At 45.5% G+C, this 15,114-nt stretch overlaps 1 protein-coding gene across 1 annotated transcript in view; it reads left to right on the forward strand.

The window, feature by feature from the left end:
• LDLRAD4 (low density lipoprotein receptor class A domain containing 4) overlaps positions 1–15,114 on the forward strand; it is a gene marked incomplete at its 3' end in the record, with an annotated part of 302,663 nt that overhangs the window by 40,803 nt on the left and 246,746 nt on the right. The window contains 1 exon segment of the mRNA XM_082853053.1: positions 2,528–2,619.

Raw genomic sequence — 15,114 nt, forward strand, 5'->3', positions numbered from 1 at the left:
TAACTGCAGAGCAAAATTTCTAAGCAGTGACTCAGGTTCACAGGTAAAATGACATAACCAGTCCCGGAGAAATTGTCCATTCATCATTTGGGGGTAGAATATGAGGCTTAGTATCTTCCACCTATTTTGACATTAATTTTGTGGCTCTGAGCTCTGCTTTGAAGGATTGCACAAATTCTATTGTTTTGGCCTTATTGCCGTAATGAGAGATTGACAAATCATAACTCTTTTTTTTTTTTTTTTTTTTTTTTTGCGGTATGCGGGCCTCTCACTGCTGTGGCCTCTCCCGTTGTGGAGCACAGGCTCTGGACGCGCAGGCTCAACGGCCCAGCTGCTCCGCGGCATGTGGGATCTTTCCAGACCGGGGCACGAACCCGTGTCCCCTGCATCAGCAGGCGGACTCTCAACCACTGCGCCACCAGGGAAGCCCCATAACTCTTTTAATTTGGCTTATTTTAAAAAATATATTAAGGGCATCCCACATGCCACATACTCTTCACAGTCTTGGTGATGCTAGGGTCATGGTGATGTTGGTTCTTGCCCACAGAGAGCTCATAGTCAAGTAGGAGAAATGAGTTTTTGCTTATGGATGGATGAGGCAGGTAGAGAGGGCTGTTTTGATGTGTTAGTTATGTGTGCATTTAATATATACATATGTGTTTTATATACTCATATTTAATTAATTGCCAAATTAAATTTATTTATTGTTGCTGCAAAACAAATGACCAAAAACTTAATAGCTTAAACCAGTACTCACATATTATCTTAACAGTTTCCATGGGTTGGGAGTGCGGGAATGGCTTAGTTGGTTCTCTGCTCAGGATTTCAGAAGGCTGCAGACAAGCTCTCAGCCCGGTTGTGTTCTCTTCTGGAGGTGTGAGTGTGGGAAGAATCCACTTCTAAGCTCATTTAAGTGGGCAGAATTCAGTTCCTTGTAGCTGTAGGTCTGATGTCCCTGTTGCCTTGCTGCTGTCAGCTGGGGACTGTTCTTGGCTCCTAGAGGCCCTTGCACTTCCTTGCCATGTGGCCTCCAGGCCCTTCAGACATGGTCGCTCACTTCTTTAAAGCCAGGAAGGGAGTCCCTCACTTTCTAGTAGGCTGACGTGGAGTCTTACATAGCGTAACCTGATCAAGGGGATGGCATCCCATTACTTTTGTCATGTTCTTTTGGTTCATCCCTTTACTTTTGTCATGTTCTTTTGGTTCTGCTTGCACTCAACAGGAGGGAATTATGCAAAGGTGTGGCCCCACTGGGGGTCACCTTAGAATTCTATCCACTACATACATTTCTGGTTACTCCACTGACTTCTGTTCCCTCAAAATCAGCATTTGAATCTCAGGAAGACTGATGAGAATAGTCCCAATTGAGGAATAAAACTATCATCCGGAAAGTCAGAAGTGGGTTGTTTTCTTCTCTCAGTATAGGTAAAAGTCAGGAGGACAAAGTAATGTCTGTAGGTTCACCACTTTGGTAGGAAGGAGTTATATAAAAACAGTGGGGTGTCTGGCTCATATGTTTGGGGTGGATGTCCACAGGAATTTCACAGGGGTCCTCTGGCTAGACGCAGTCATTTTTTATCTGAATGTCTTAGCATTGGCTGATCACTCAGGAGTGACATATGGCAGGAACATGCTTCGGGGGGGCAAGTCTCCTGGAGAGTACATTGCAGCACACAAGCTAGACAGATGGTGGCTTATTCACCCTTGGACCAGAGTGTAATCCTGCACATTGGCCAGCTGGGTGCTGAGAGGTGCTTGTGCCATCTGAGGCAGAGCCAACTGAGTTTACCTGGAACTGCTTTGTCAGGCATGAGGCGGTCACCTGACATGACCTGGAGTGGCGAGAAGGACAGTGTACTAATCAGGCTGAGAGGAGGATGCTGGTGACAGGTTGTGTGAACTGGAACCAAACAGAGTCGGGAGGACGTCCTGCCAACAGGGTGGAGGGCAGGGGTTAAAATAGCCTAGCAGACACAATCATGGAAGTTGTCACCTTAGCTGGGTCTTCACTAAGCAGGGGTCACTGTTGCTCCCACAAAATTAAACATGTGTTTCAGGGGAGGAAAAAGTGCTGCTGGGCCTGCCTCCCTTTATAGTTAAGGATCGGTGGATCCATGTGGTCGACAAGATACTTTGGGTTCTTAAGACAGCCATATTTAGGATGTCTATAATTTTAAAAATCCCTAATCCAATAAAGACATTGTCAATTACATGTTCATGACCCCTCGTTGAAGAAAAAGCCTGTGACTTTGAAGGAACAAATGTGTGTCCTTTGATTGGAAGCTGAGAACCTGTGGCCCTGTGGCTGCTGGAGAATTTATCCCCAGTTCAGTCATACCCCGTACCCAGATTGTGTGCTGGGGGTCTTCTCTCTTCTGTTTATTATATGATGCTTATTTTATTCATTTTGGTATCTGTGCCTTTTATTGTGACAGTCCTCAAGTATTTTTCAGAACTTGGAGAAGGGGATGGTACACTTAAAGAAACCAAGAAATGGTTCACTGGAATTCTTTATTTTTCCTTTCAGCAGTTCAAGCTCTATATCTGTAACATCAAAGTGCCATCTCCTGATTGGACCGTTTTCAGGAACTCCCATCAGTTTTCATAACAGCTTAAAAGGTGAGTAGAGCTTGAGACTCCTCTCTTTGATAATGTTTGTGAAGCAGAGCTTGTCACAGCACTGACTGTTCTGAGATTGTGTCCCTCTCAAGAAAGTGGTCCCAACTCCTAGGTGCAAAAACTATCTTCCCAATGTAACTTTTTCTGATTGGAGGAAAGTTGCATGATATCAGATTAAATGTGACTTTCCTTTTTTGTTTAATACCCAAGTGTATTCATAGTGGGCTGTGAATGTATATAAAATACATATTTCTAGATTTACTAGAATATCTGAAGGAAAATAATCTTACTATTCAATTTCTATTTATTGCTGAGCCTGAGCATTTAATACCCAGATGTTTAAAAACATTTAAGATTGGTGAGAAACGGGATTGTTTCTTTCTCATTCTAAATTTTTTGTTCTGCTTGGTTTCCAACTTCATAAAATGGGAATAATCACGGGATTGCCGTGGGACGTGATGAGCCACCATGCTTCATACAGCACCTGGCATGTAGTGCACACTGAACGGATGTCAGCTTCTCTCTCTCCTGGCTGTTGTAACAGCAAGTGAGCAGGTTTTCCTCTCTGTGTGTTGGTAGCACACGTGATCTGTACTGTAGGGGGGCATTGACCTCCTAATTTGCTGTGTTTGTGTTCCTGTGTTTCTTCTTGAAGGGTGGGGAGTAAGTGGCCTGGGGTATAAATTTCAGGGTATCTGGAAGTAGAAGCTTAGATGACACACATGTTTTGGTCACCTCTGCGCATCCTCAGACCCAAAGCCCAATTCAGAGCCAGCCCCAGTTGGGGACAGTTAGTGAAGGTGCCTGGCGGGGGGTGGTACCAGGAGCATCCTACCTGCCTCAGCTTACCTGCCCAGCTTTACCCTTTAGCATGTCTCTTCACCTCTCTTTGCTTCTATTTTGTCAACTCTTAAGTATTTTAGTGATTCCTGTCCTGCCTAATTGCCAGGCTGTGGAGAACATCAAATGAAGAAATATATGAGCGTCTTCAGCAAAGTAAAAACATTCTATACAACATAAGGTTCTTTTCCCCTAAATTTAAAAAAAATTTTATTTATTTTCTTTATTATTTTTGGCTGTGTTGGGTCTTCGTTGCTGTGCGCGGCTTTCTCTAGTTGTGGGGAGTGGGGGCTACTTCTTGTTGTGGTGTGCTGGCTTCTCATTGCGGTGGCTTATCTTGTTGCGGAGCACGGGCTCTCGATGTGCGGGCTTCAGTAGTTGTGGCATGCGGGCTCAGTAGCTGTGGCTTGTGGGCTCTAGAGCACAGGCTCAGTAGCTGTGGCGTACAGACTTAATTGCTACAGGGTATGTGGGATCTTCCCAGGCCAGGGCTCGAACCCATGTCCCCTGCATTGGCAGAGGGGTTCTTAACCACTGCACCACCAGGGAAGTCCCTCCCCTAAATTTTTAATGTGCCAGGCATGACTCATTGTTTATGCCATATTCCTTACTAGAATGTAAGCTTTATAAGGGCAAGAATGTCCCTCCCTCCCACTTGTTTTTTCCTCCAGGGCTTGAAACAGTGCCTGCTAACTTGGAGGAGTTCAATGAGACTTTTGTCAGAGGAAATGATCGATGGAGATCCCCCGGAGGCTTTCAGAGCTTACCCAAGCCTTTTTATTCATGGTGGTTGTTGGAAGTAGATGAGGCAGTTGGAGAATCACGAGGGATTTAATGTGCTTCCTCACTAAGGCACACAGACCCTTGAACTTATGTGGACTTTTCACAGGTTGGAAGCTTCCTGAAATTGTAGGTGCTCAGAACCATGCTGTACTTAACAGACTCCCTGAGTCACTGTTGGGTGCAGTTCCTACGTAGTTCTTTCCTGAGTGGATTTCACAATCAGGGATATGCACACGTGGAGCCCATTCAGTAGGGTCTCACAGGGTCGGTGGTAAGCTTCTGTGGGGGGCACTCAGGCCGCACGCCTCGCCAGTGGTCAGTGACTGATGGAACACTTTTCGTTCATGTGGTTCTTCATTACCTGACAGGACAGTGTGATGTTTGAGAATCCCTTACCTTCCCAGACATGGTATTGCTGAGGTGCGCCATTTTTCTTCCATAAATTGGCATACCCACCACCAGCTTGAAGCAGGAGGTGGCAGCTTCTCTACACCAGAGCCAGAGAGAGTGTGGGCACAGCGTGGTTTCTCATCATCATCTCAGATGTAGTCCTCTTTGACTTTGCCCACCACAAACTAGAACTGTCTTCATGTAGAATTCTACTGGGTAACTGAACACACCACTGATTCTGCCCCTAAGGACTATGCAGCTTGATTTGCAGAATTTTGACAGAAGTAGAAATCTTGCAAATTACATAACTACCCTATTCTCTCCCGTATATGGAGTTACCTCATTCTGTCAGCTATTTTAAGCAACTTTCAGAATTGGTAATGGAAAACTTTTTCTTGACTACATTACTGTATATGGATTTTAAATTAAAAGTAAAGTGCATTGCTCCTTCTGAACATAACAGTGGTTAAGAACAGATTCCTTTCTGCAGAACTGCATGTCACCTGGTGCAGTACAGGTCATTTCCAGGTACATACTTGGGTTCAGAGGTGTTGTAAGAGCTTTCACACCTCTAAGATAGGTTCTTACAGCTGATTGTCCTGGAATTTATATTTGTTCCGTTACTTGTAAAATTCTGTCCCTTAAAGCTCACAGCTGGGCCGGGAGACATTCCTACATGCTGATAGGACAGACTGGAGGCATTACCACTCTGCTCTGTCTGCTGGGATGGGAAGGCCCAAGGAATTCTGGGCTTTTTGTTAACTGCAGAATGTGCCTGTCTTACTGTACAGTGGATTTTTTTGGACTTGGTTTTAAAATCGGGTTGGGTCCCCATGTCTAGGTTGTTATCAAGTGTATTTCAAAAATTTGACCTCCTTGATAAATTTGAAGACAGGTCCCTCTTTGCCTTCTCATATCTGTAAGGTATATTTGGAAACATGGCCTTGGGCTCGAATTCTGTGCTTTTACTCACTTTGTTACTCTGGCAAGTCCTAACCTCCTCTGAGTCTCAGCTTTTCTCATCTTTAAGTAGGATAGTAATTGTTTTGTGGAATTGTTGTGAAGATGCCTAACTCAGCATTCAGTGCGTAGTAGGAGCTTGATGAAATGTCAGTTATTGTTTTCCATCGAAATGCCAGCTCTTACCCAAGGACCATGGCTGGCTGGATCCGAGGAAGAGAGCAGGGGCGGAGCTTTCCGTCCTCTTGCAAGACTAAGGAGGTTTGCTGAGTAATTTCATGGGGCATCTTGCTGGAGTCAGGTGGGTGGGGTGCCTGTGCCCTGGCCAAGCACAAAGTGGCTGGGATGGAGGTAAACAAACCATTAATTCGAGCTTTTTGCACCTTTTCCTGTCCTCTTTGCGAGACTTAGACCCGGTTGGCTCTCAGCACAGATGTGGAAGGTTCAGATGGGGAAAGTCCCATCTCTTTTTTTGGTTTCCTTCAATGTCCTTAAGGGATCTGAAGTGGATGGTGAGGACCAGGGAGCCAAGTGGGAGTCCTGCATTGTGAGACCTGTGGTCCCAGTGGGGAGATGCTCTAGCAGTCAAAAAATAACCGTAGATACAGGTGATGCAACCTGACCTGAACTTCTGTCTTTGTGTTAAATTTAAACTTTCAAGGTACATCACAGAGGATCAGTAGTGTTGCGAGAAGCATAACTTCTGAGTGTAGGTCTCTGCTGTCTACACTGTCTACAGGAGTGCTTACTTTCTCCAAATGTATTTTTGCCAGTGTCCAGTAAAGTCGAATAAACCATGAAAGGTTTGTGTTGGGAGTTCCCTAACTTGAAGGAGGATTTAAACTCTGCCTCACAGTTAGGTTGGGGTCATTCAGAGGCTGCAGCAAGACATACTGGCTGTGTGAGAAGCTGGGCAGTGGTGGGTTGGTGCCTCTCTGGCCTTCCAGGTTGTCATCAAGGAAGTCAAGGTGAGCACATTGAAACCAAGGTGACACCAAGGTTTCCAGTGGGAGGGGTCCTGGGACAGATCCCAGGTAGACTGGTTCCAGGGTCCCTCTTGGCTTGTGATAGAGTTTCTGGGTTCTCTAGGCCTCATTCAGGCCCTTCCACCTCCTGCTTCCTCTCTCTTCTCCTCCTCCTCCCTTCCTCCTGCCCACCCCATGTCTGTGCAGCATCAGGGGATTCAGATCTGAGCCCCATCTCACTGCTTTTCCCTCATTCTTCCACTTTAAGGTTAAGAGTGGCACTGAGAAAAATTGGAACTCAGCAAGGGCATCAGGGATGCCATGTGCTGTGTTTGAGTTAGGAAAACCCAGCAATGCAAAGAGGAAGGCCAGCAGGCAGGACACCACTTAGAGGCTGGGAAGAGAACCTCGTTACCTCTGCTGTTTCTGCCTGTGGCCTGGGAACTTGGGAATTTTCTCTGCCTGTGTGTTGGACGCTGTCCTTCTATTGTTAGACTATATTATTTTGTTATTAAGTAGACATTCAGAGTTGTATTAGAGAAACACCTTTATGTTTCACTTTAAACTGAAACACAGCAACTTCATCAGTCAGTGCCTAGCACAGCGTTAAACTGCTAAAAAGCTAGCAAATTTTCCACCTAAAAATTTTGTTGGGGAGGTAAAGGTGGGGGGCATGGGGGAGAGTATAAAAATAAATCTTTCAGAGATCCTGGGTTGCTTGGTGGCGTGTGTATTTTTCCATGGTGCGGGAGGTTAGAAATAGCATTGCTTTTTATGGGATTCTCAGCAGCAGCTCAAAAATGTGGCTTTGTGGGCTCAATCTGTGTGTGTGGGTGAGACGGCTCCTGCAGCCCGTGGGGTGGGGGCAGCGCCTATCTGTCTTCCTGCCCGTCCGCCCCGGCGGGTGTCACCCGGGTGAACGGCGCTCACGTGTGAATGTGCTCGCCAAGGTCAGGCTCTTGTGAGGATGTGCCTGTGGCAGCGGATGCCAGCTGTAGCAGACGGAGCCTCAGTGATCCCCACAAAGTCACACCGGTGCACGTGCGAGGGCAGGTGCCAGGCACAGGGGTCGTGACCTGGGAGGGCGTCCTTCAAGGCTTCTGAGTGTCTGACTGGCTGGGCCTCCTGAGTCTCTGTGAGATGGCCTCCCCTTCGAACCTTAATACCAGCGGGTTTGTTGGGCCACCCCTTCAAAAGGAGTCCTGAAGGATTCTTGACATTTGTTAGAGTTGCATAATTCTTACAGATGGAGGTCGGTTGCCCAGTGTTTCTCAGATTCAATGCAGGAAGGAAATGGAAGGAGGCAACCACTGGGCAGAGGCTTTTAACCCCCATGGGACCCAGGACATATGTGAATTCCTGGAAATTGTGCCTGTTCCTGCAGAGAAGGCCAGGGCTTTGATGGGATTCTCGGTAAGATTTTGACCTCCAGGAAGGTTAAGAGCTTTTGCAATAGAGCATAAGGTAAAGTTCATTTAACTCGGGAAAATCATTTTGGAAGCATAGTGAGTGTCGGGAGAGGGAGGTGTTGGCAGGATTGAAGAGGACGGGCAGAGGAGGAGAGGGGTCTGCTTAGTAAATTGTGTGACAACACAAGAGGGGACCCCATCTGCTGGGGGTTTTCTTTGTGGGCTTTCTTCTTGAACTTCCTGTTATATTGTGTTGGGGATGGTTCCTGCCGAAGGCCGCTTGCCAGTGCTTGGTTACCTTCGCAAGCTTGGTGCTTGGAAGGGGGGCCGGCTGCTCTCAGGTCATCTGGGGTCTGTGTGGATTCAGCCCAGCATTTAATCAGCAGTTTCCCCCTCTTTCCCTGGATCTGCTGTGCCTTGTTCTCTACAGTTTTTCTGGCAACTTGCTTGGGGGTGATTATGATAGGCCAGCAGCTGTCCAGAGGACAGTGGAGGAAACCTCAGGCAACGAGTGCTTCACCTCCTCATCCACAGCTCGCCGTGGCTTTGGTGCTACTCAGTGGTGCCCACTTCAGTGCCTTTTGTCTGAGTGGCCAGTCGCCTTTGGGGGACAGGATCGCTGGATAAGTGTGCAGATCACTTGCAAACACAAAGCATTACAGCTGCCCGAAGACCGTGTGGGCGAGAGTGCCTCAGCTAGGTCAGGGGTGGTGCCCCTGCTGCCTGGGCCTCACGGTCCACCAGGGGCAGAAATGTTTCTCTTGAGTCCTCGGGTGGAGCCGGAGGAGCCGGGAAGGTTACCCAGGCACCTCTCTTTCGGAGCAGGATGTCAGGGGTGCCCTGGAGCCAGAGCGAATTAGAGCAGGGAGGACTCGTCCCAAACACGACCTGCGTCTACTTTTGCTTTTTAAAAGTTCCAAAGTTGCTACCTGATATGCAGGTTCTGTTCTGTTGTAATATTTCACCTATGCAGTTATATTCCAAGAATAATGATGCTTTTGGCTTTCTTTATTTCTCTGCTTGGATTGATCCATGTTTGCCCAGTGCAATGACTGGGCAGGGAGTTCTGCTTCCTGTGGTGCTAGTCTGGCAGCTGCCACATGTCCTGTCACGTCAGTCCCTATCTCTCGGTACCCCTGTTGACTTGATAAAAATAAGAGAATGTGCTGAGATTCTTCAGTCATTTGAGAAAATTTGTTTTACAGGTTCAGGTGGGTTTGTGAAGTATTTTTTAGTACTTTGCAAGATATAAGGATGCTTTTGAGTCATCATTAAAAGAACTTTTTACCACTTAGTATTGTGGTATTTAAATCAGTTGTCTATTATTTGATCTTTAATTGGTTCTCAAACATTCTGCTGCTCCCCTTTTTCAAAAAGTGTGGTGGAAGATATATAACAGAGAATTTGGAACCCTGTTGGTGGTTATGAAAGGTAGTGTTGCTGTGGAAAACAGTATGTTTTAACCATTTTAAAGTGTACAGTTTAGTGGCCTTAAGTACATTCACATTGTTGTGCAATCATCACCTCCATCCATCCCCAGAACTATTTTCATCTTGAAAAACTTGAACTCTATTCCCATTAAACACTAATGCCCATTCCCCCCACTCCCAGCCCCTGGCAACCACTTCTACTTTCTGTCTCCAGGAACTTGACTGCTCAAGACCTGATACAAGTGGGATCATAGAGTATTTGTCCTTTTGTGACTGGCTCACTTTACTTAGCATAGTGTCCTCAAGGCTCATCCATGTTATTGCAAGTGTCAGAATTTCCTTCCTTTTTAAGACTGAATAATATTCCATGGTCTATATAGACCACATTTCGTTTATCCATTTGTCTGTCAGTGGACAGTTGGGTAGCTTCCACCTTTTGGCTGTTGTGCTAAACATGGGTGTCCAAATATCTCTTCAAGTCCTTGCTTTCAGTTCTTTGGGTATCCTCATTTTAAAAAAATACTCCCCAAACTTATTTTTAAAAGCACACTCTCGATTAGACACCATTAGGAATCCAAAAGAAAGATATGCTGAAGTATGGAGGTGATCTTAAAATTACAAGATTTGAAAATGTGAACTAATTAAAGGGAAGTGAAAGAATAGAATTGAGAACTATCCTTTCCTTTAGAGGTAATAAATATTATTCGGGCCAGCAGGCCTCTTGTACATGTTCTGAGTGAAGCATTATTCCTTACACAAGACTCCAGGTAGGGCCAACTTCCAGGAACAACGCACTCGGCCTGCATGTTGCTCTTGTGTTGTCAGGGGTGCTGATGGGGAGACAGACAGGAAATGTGAAAAAAAAGGAAAAACGGGAGAATTTCTGGTCAGGCTCTTGTTTTTCCTGAGAATTGGAAAAATTTTAAATTGTGACCTTTTATGGATAACAGTACATTATTTGTGATAAGAATTCCACAAGACTTTTACTGGAATGACTTCTAGAATCCTGTGCAGTGGGAAGGTTTTCTACAGTGTTAGCGCCGTCTGTGTGCATGGTGGGAGCCTCACCCTCCCTCCTGCGCCTCCATTGTCTTTAGAGCATGAATCGCCTGGTCAAATCAAGAAAGAAAGCTAACAGGTGAGAGGATAGGGAAGTTCCTCTCAGTCTGGGCAAACCTTGGCTTTCAAAAGTGTGGGAAGACAGAGAAGCTGTTATTGGAAGAGGAGCAGTGGGACAATGAGCAGGGTCACGACCAGCTGTTGGTGATAAAGTTTATCTTTAACTCACATCAGAGCTCCAGCTGTGTGCTGGCCCTCTGGGGGGCTTGAGCACAAAGATGACTGGGAAACAGGCCCTGCCTCACAGAGGGACTCGTGATCTGATGGAGGAGACCCACAACATGTCCCTGGTCACAGTCCACAGTGACTTGCGCTCAACACGTGGTGCCGAAGGGGCCCAGGGCAGAGAGGGCCGTGTACACCCTACTGGGAAGGTTTGTGGATACACTCACGGAGGTGGTGACGTGTGAAGTGGGTCTTAAAGCACCCATTGTAGTCTGCAGGTGGGCAGATTAAACATTTCTGGGTGTGTCTGTGAGAGTGTTTCCAGATGAGTCAGACTCAGTAGATGGCCTCCCCAGTGTGGGTGGACATCGTCCAGTCCGTTGAAGGCCTGCATAGAACAGAAGGCGGAGAAAAGGGGAATTTGGCCCTCTTGCTTCCTGCCTGCCTGCTTCAGGTGTGACATCCTGCCCTGGGACTGGGGTTTACACCGTTGGCTCGCCTGTTCTCGGGCCTTTGACACCACTGGCTTCCCTGGGTCTGCAGCTTGCAGACGGCAGATCGAGGTACTTCTCAGGCACCATAATTGTGTGAGCCAGCTCCTCATAATAAATCTCTCTCTCTCCTCTCTCTTTGTGTGTGTGTGTATGTGTGTGTGTGTGTGTGTGTGTGTGTGTGTGTGTGTGTGTCCGTCCTTTTGGTCCTGTTTCTCTGGAGAATTTTCAGCAGCTTCTTCATTAATCTGATTATGTTTATATTCTAAGTCTTCTCCTACTATCTCAACATCTACTTCTTCGCATATCGAACTTATTTTGGATAAAATAATCCTGAAGCCATTAGAATACTATCCAAACTTTGCTTGGCTAGAATTGATAACTAATAAAGATTGTATTTATTTGCTTTCTACAGTTTTATCATTTTCTTTATTTATTCTCCAGGCAAGTATTCTTAAAAAAAAAAGATAAGGGTTTGTTTTAGGCATCTTTTTATGCCTTATTTCTGTATGACTGTGTGTGTATTTTCTTTTTTGATAAGAAGCAAAAATCACAGTATCTTGAAAGAGTTCTGTTGTCTACCATCAGATGTGTGACCTACTGCTTATTCGTGGGCAGCAGCAAAGCACTTAGTGAGATATAAAACTAAGTAAAAGTCAAATGCTGTGTATATTCTAAGAAGTTACAGTATACCACACAAATGAAAAAGTCTCTTATTCCTAAATTTAAACCGTAGCTGATTTATACCAAACCTTTGCCTCTAAGGTAGGCCTGTAAGAATATAAGAGGGTACAGTCACTGGCATAAGGACTGTCACTGCCAGCACCAGTGGGCAAATCGGAGGCCTCGCTCTGCACTGCGGCCCCCTGAGAAAGTCAGCCCACGCAGGGGCCACATCTGGACCTGTTGTGACACACAGGGATTTTAATTTCCTGAGGCTAACTAAATTCTGAGGTATTTTCTCAGTTTCCAGGCAATAAGAACCTAAACAAAACTGAAAGGGACCGTGTATCAAGCCTGGAGTTTGGGCCCCTCCAGGGAGTATGTGTGAGCAGGTGCGCGAACACCCTGCTCCTCCTCCTACCCCAGCCAGTCTGTGTTCACAGAAGTCCTCACACCTTGCAACTCAGGCTCAGCCTTTTGTGCTCCAGCAAACAGAATGATGAACAGTATAATCGGCAGCAGAGCACCTCTGCCACCAGGAAAGGCATCTGAAGGCAAAATCGGCTGTTAGTTTTTTCATTCTTTTTATATGTTCACTCATGCATTCACTCAGCAAATAATTACTGCGTACTTGATTGAAACCATACAGTATTAGTCCTGGCAAAGGCCTTTTACAAATGGAATGAAGTGGTTAGAGAGGCTGTGGCTCCGGCAGGTGCAGCGATTTGCTCGCGGCCACAGCGCCCTCGAATGGAGCTGCAGGGACCTGGCTCAGGTCTCTGGGGCCCTCGGGCATCTTTTGCCTCACCTCAGGCTCAGCCCTTCTTTCTCCCACAGAAGACCCTGTAGACTGGCCTGGTCTGAATCGCAGCTGCTCTGTTCCAAACCTTAGCCACTAAGATCTTAGGATTCTTGGGAACAGTGAGCATCACATTCAATGTAAATGTGGTTTATCTTTAAGAATTACTGAATTTTGACAAAGCAGTGTTACTGAGGAATAGAAATGTGTCATCTCATGGCCAGTGTAATTTTCTCTTCCATTTCTCTTACAATTCTGTTTTTGAAAATCGTGCTTTTTATGCTTGAGGTGGACAGGGTGTCGCACGTAGAGGCCACAGCATAGGGCATTTCCTGTTTACCAGGGAAATATTGCCCCAAGATCTGTTGGTCTAGCTGATTATGGTACTTTTGAGCCAATCAGATGAAATTTTGGAAAATATCCAGTAAAATAAAACTTTCCCTTCTAGGGTACCAAAAAGAAATGCTCAGCGTTGGGTGTTTTAGTTTAGTCAGTCCTCATGCACTAGTTGTGTGCCATCAAGGGCTCAGCAGGTGATAAGGAAGTGCGGTGGGGTTCAGAAGTTTCCTGGCCTCAGGGAGCTATTTGGCTGCTGTTTGGCTGGATGATGGAGTGGATAGAGAGAATAATACAGCATTTCTGAAGGCCTGATGTTTTCCTTGGCTCATTGTCTTAGGTGTTTCAAAAGCAGATGGCAAACAGTAACAACAGTGTTGGGTGCGAACATAGGTGATCCGTGAGTAGGCTGCTGACATTATTCCTGGGTGTGTTCTGTGTGTATTTGTGATTCTGTGACCCATACTCTATTCCTGTTGTTTTCGCCAGCCACTTGAGGTGATCATATGGCTTGAGATGAGTATAGATGATGGAAACTTGAGTTATAAAACATTTTTAGCATCTAGAAATGTCCTTAGACATTTGACTTAGGATCAACAGTCTTGATCTAAGATTTTTTCTTTGCTACCCCTTTGCTTGTTCCCTGATCATTCCGGGGTACAAAGACCACTGGAGAGAGATCTGGGATCTTTCCAATTCAGGGGCCACTTGGGAATGGGATGACAGTGGAGGCAGTGTGGACTCTAGGAGGTCAATTCTGGGCATTGGTGGGGTGGCTCCTGAGGCAGATGCTTTGGTTCCTGGGCATTGGTGAGGTGGCTCCTGAGGCAGATGCCATATGTGCTTTGGTTCTGGGGCTTGGGCACCCCATCAAAGGAATACTGTGAACCTTCATTGCTGACTTCTTTTAAGGTAGACACATAATGAAAATGTGAACCTGAAATCACTGGTTTAGGTCTTGGCAAAGTTACGTATTTTTTGACAAGTTGGCATGGGTTGGCATTTCTTGTAATTCAATTTTACATCCTTTCTATGGTCTCTGTAGAAGTAATCAGTTTTCCAGTTCTGGAAACCTGGTCTTTTTGTGGACAGAGTAATTTGGTGGAGAGAAGACATTATTTCTAGGTTGCTGCTGGGAAGCTCTTGCCATGTAGACTACAAACTGTAGCTGATCCTATGTGTTGGTGTATGTGTGTGTGCATTTTCTCTAAGTGGGCAGTAGTTTGTGGCATTTTACAGATATGGAAATTATTTAATTAAATTTAGATGCATGGGGACTTCCATGTTGGTCCGGGGGTAAGAATCCATGCTCCCAATGCAGGGAGCCCGGGTTCGATCCCTGGTCGGGGAACTAGATCTCACATGCATGCTGCAACTAAGAGTCCGCATGCTGCAACGAAGACCCAGTGCAGCCTAAATAAATAAATATCTTAAAAAATACTTAAAAAAATTTAGATGCATGACGAGAACACCTACTCATGCAGAAGTTATGCAAATACATGCAAATCCTGTACAAATGAGCTGGCTTGGCTGGACTGGAATATTGTTTCACACCAGTCCTTCATTGTATCACAGAAGAAGAAATATGGGAGTACAGTTATCTTATGGTTCACTTTTGGATTAAATCATAACTTTAGGATACATTTTCTTTTAAAAAGTGACTGCCTAACTAAGGAAGAAGTCTTAGATGGATGTCACCTTCCTTCTTCATTTTTTTCACATTGCATGTGAATTTTCAGGTGTCAGTATTACCTCGTTAGTCATTGTCATCTCTCCTGATCACCTTTGAAGCTACTTTTAAAATTTCCTTTTAAGCATTTTTAAAAATTGCATTTTACCTTGCTTTCAGTCCCAGAAAATCACATGTAAATTGTTGGAAGCTTGCTTCCACGTGCACTGTTGGAAGCTTGTCCCGTCCTTCTTAGGGATCTTGGAGGAGTCAGGCTCACAGGCTGGGGGCTGGAGGAGTCCTTTAGAACAAGTTCAGTGCTAGCTCTTTCTCAGTTTACACTAAATGATTTCTGAGGTTGGAATGACAGATTTGTCCTAGTGGCTCTACTTTTAACCTCTGGCTATTTAATTCTATGAAGTAAGCTGAGGAATATACATGTTAAACACTAGTTTCTGCCCATGCTGAAAGGGCTG

Source organism: Leucopleurus acutus (genome assembly GCF_964270905.1).
Source record: "Leucopleurus acutus genome assembly, chromosome: 13".
NCBI classification, from domain to species: domain Eukaryota; kingdom Metazoa; phylum Chordata; class Mammalia; order Artiodactyla; family Delphinidae; genus Leucopleurus; species Leucopleurus acutus.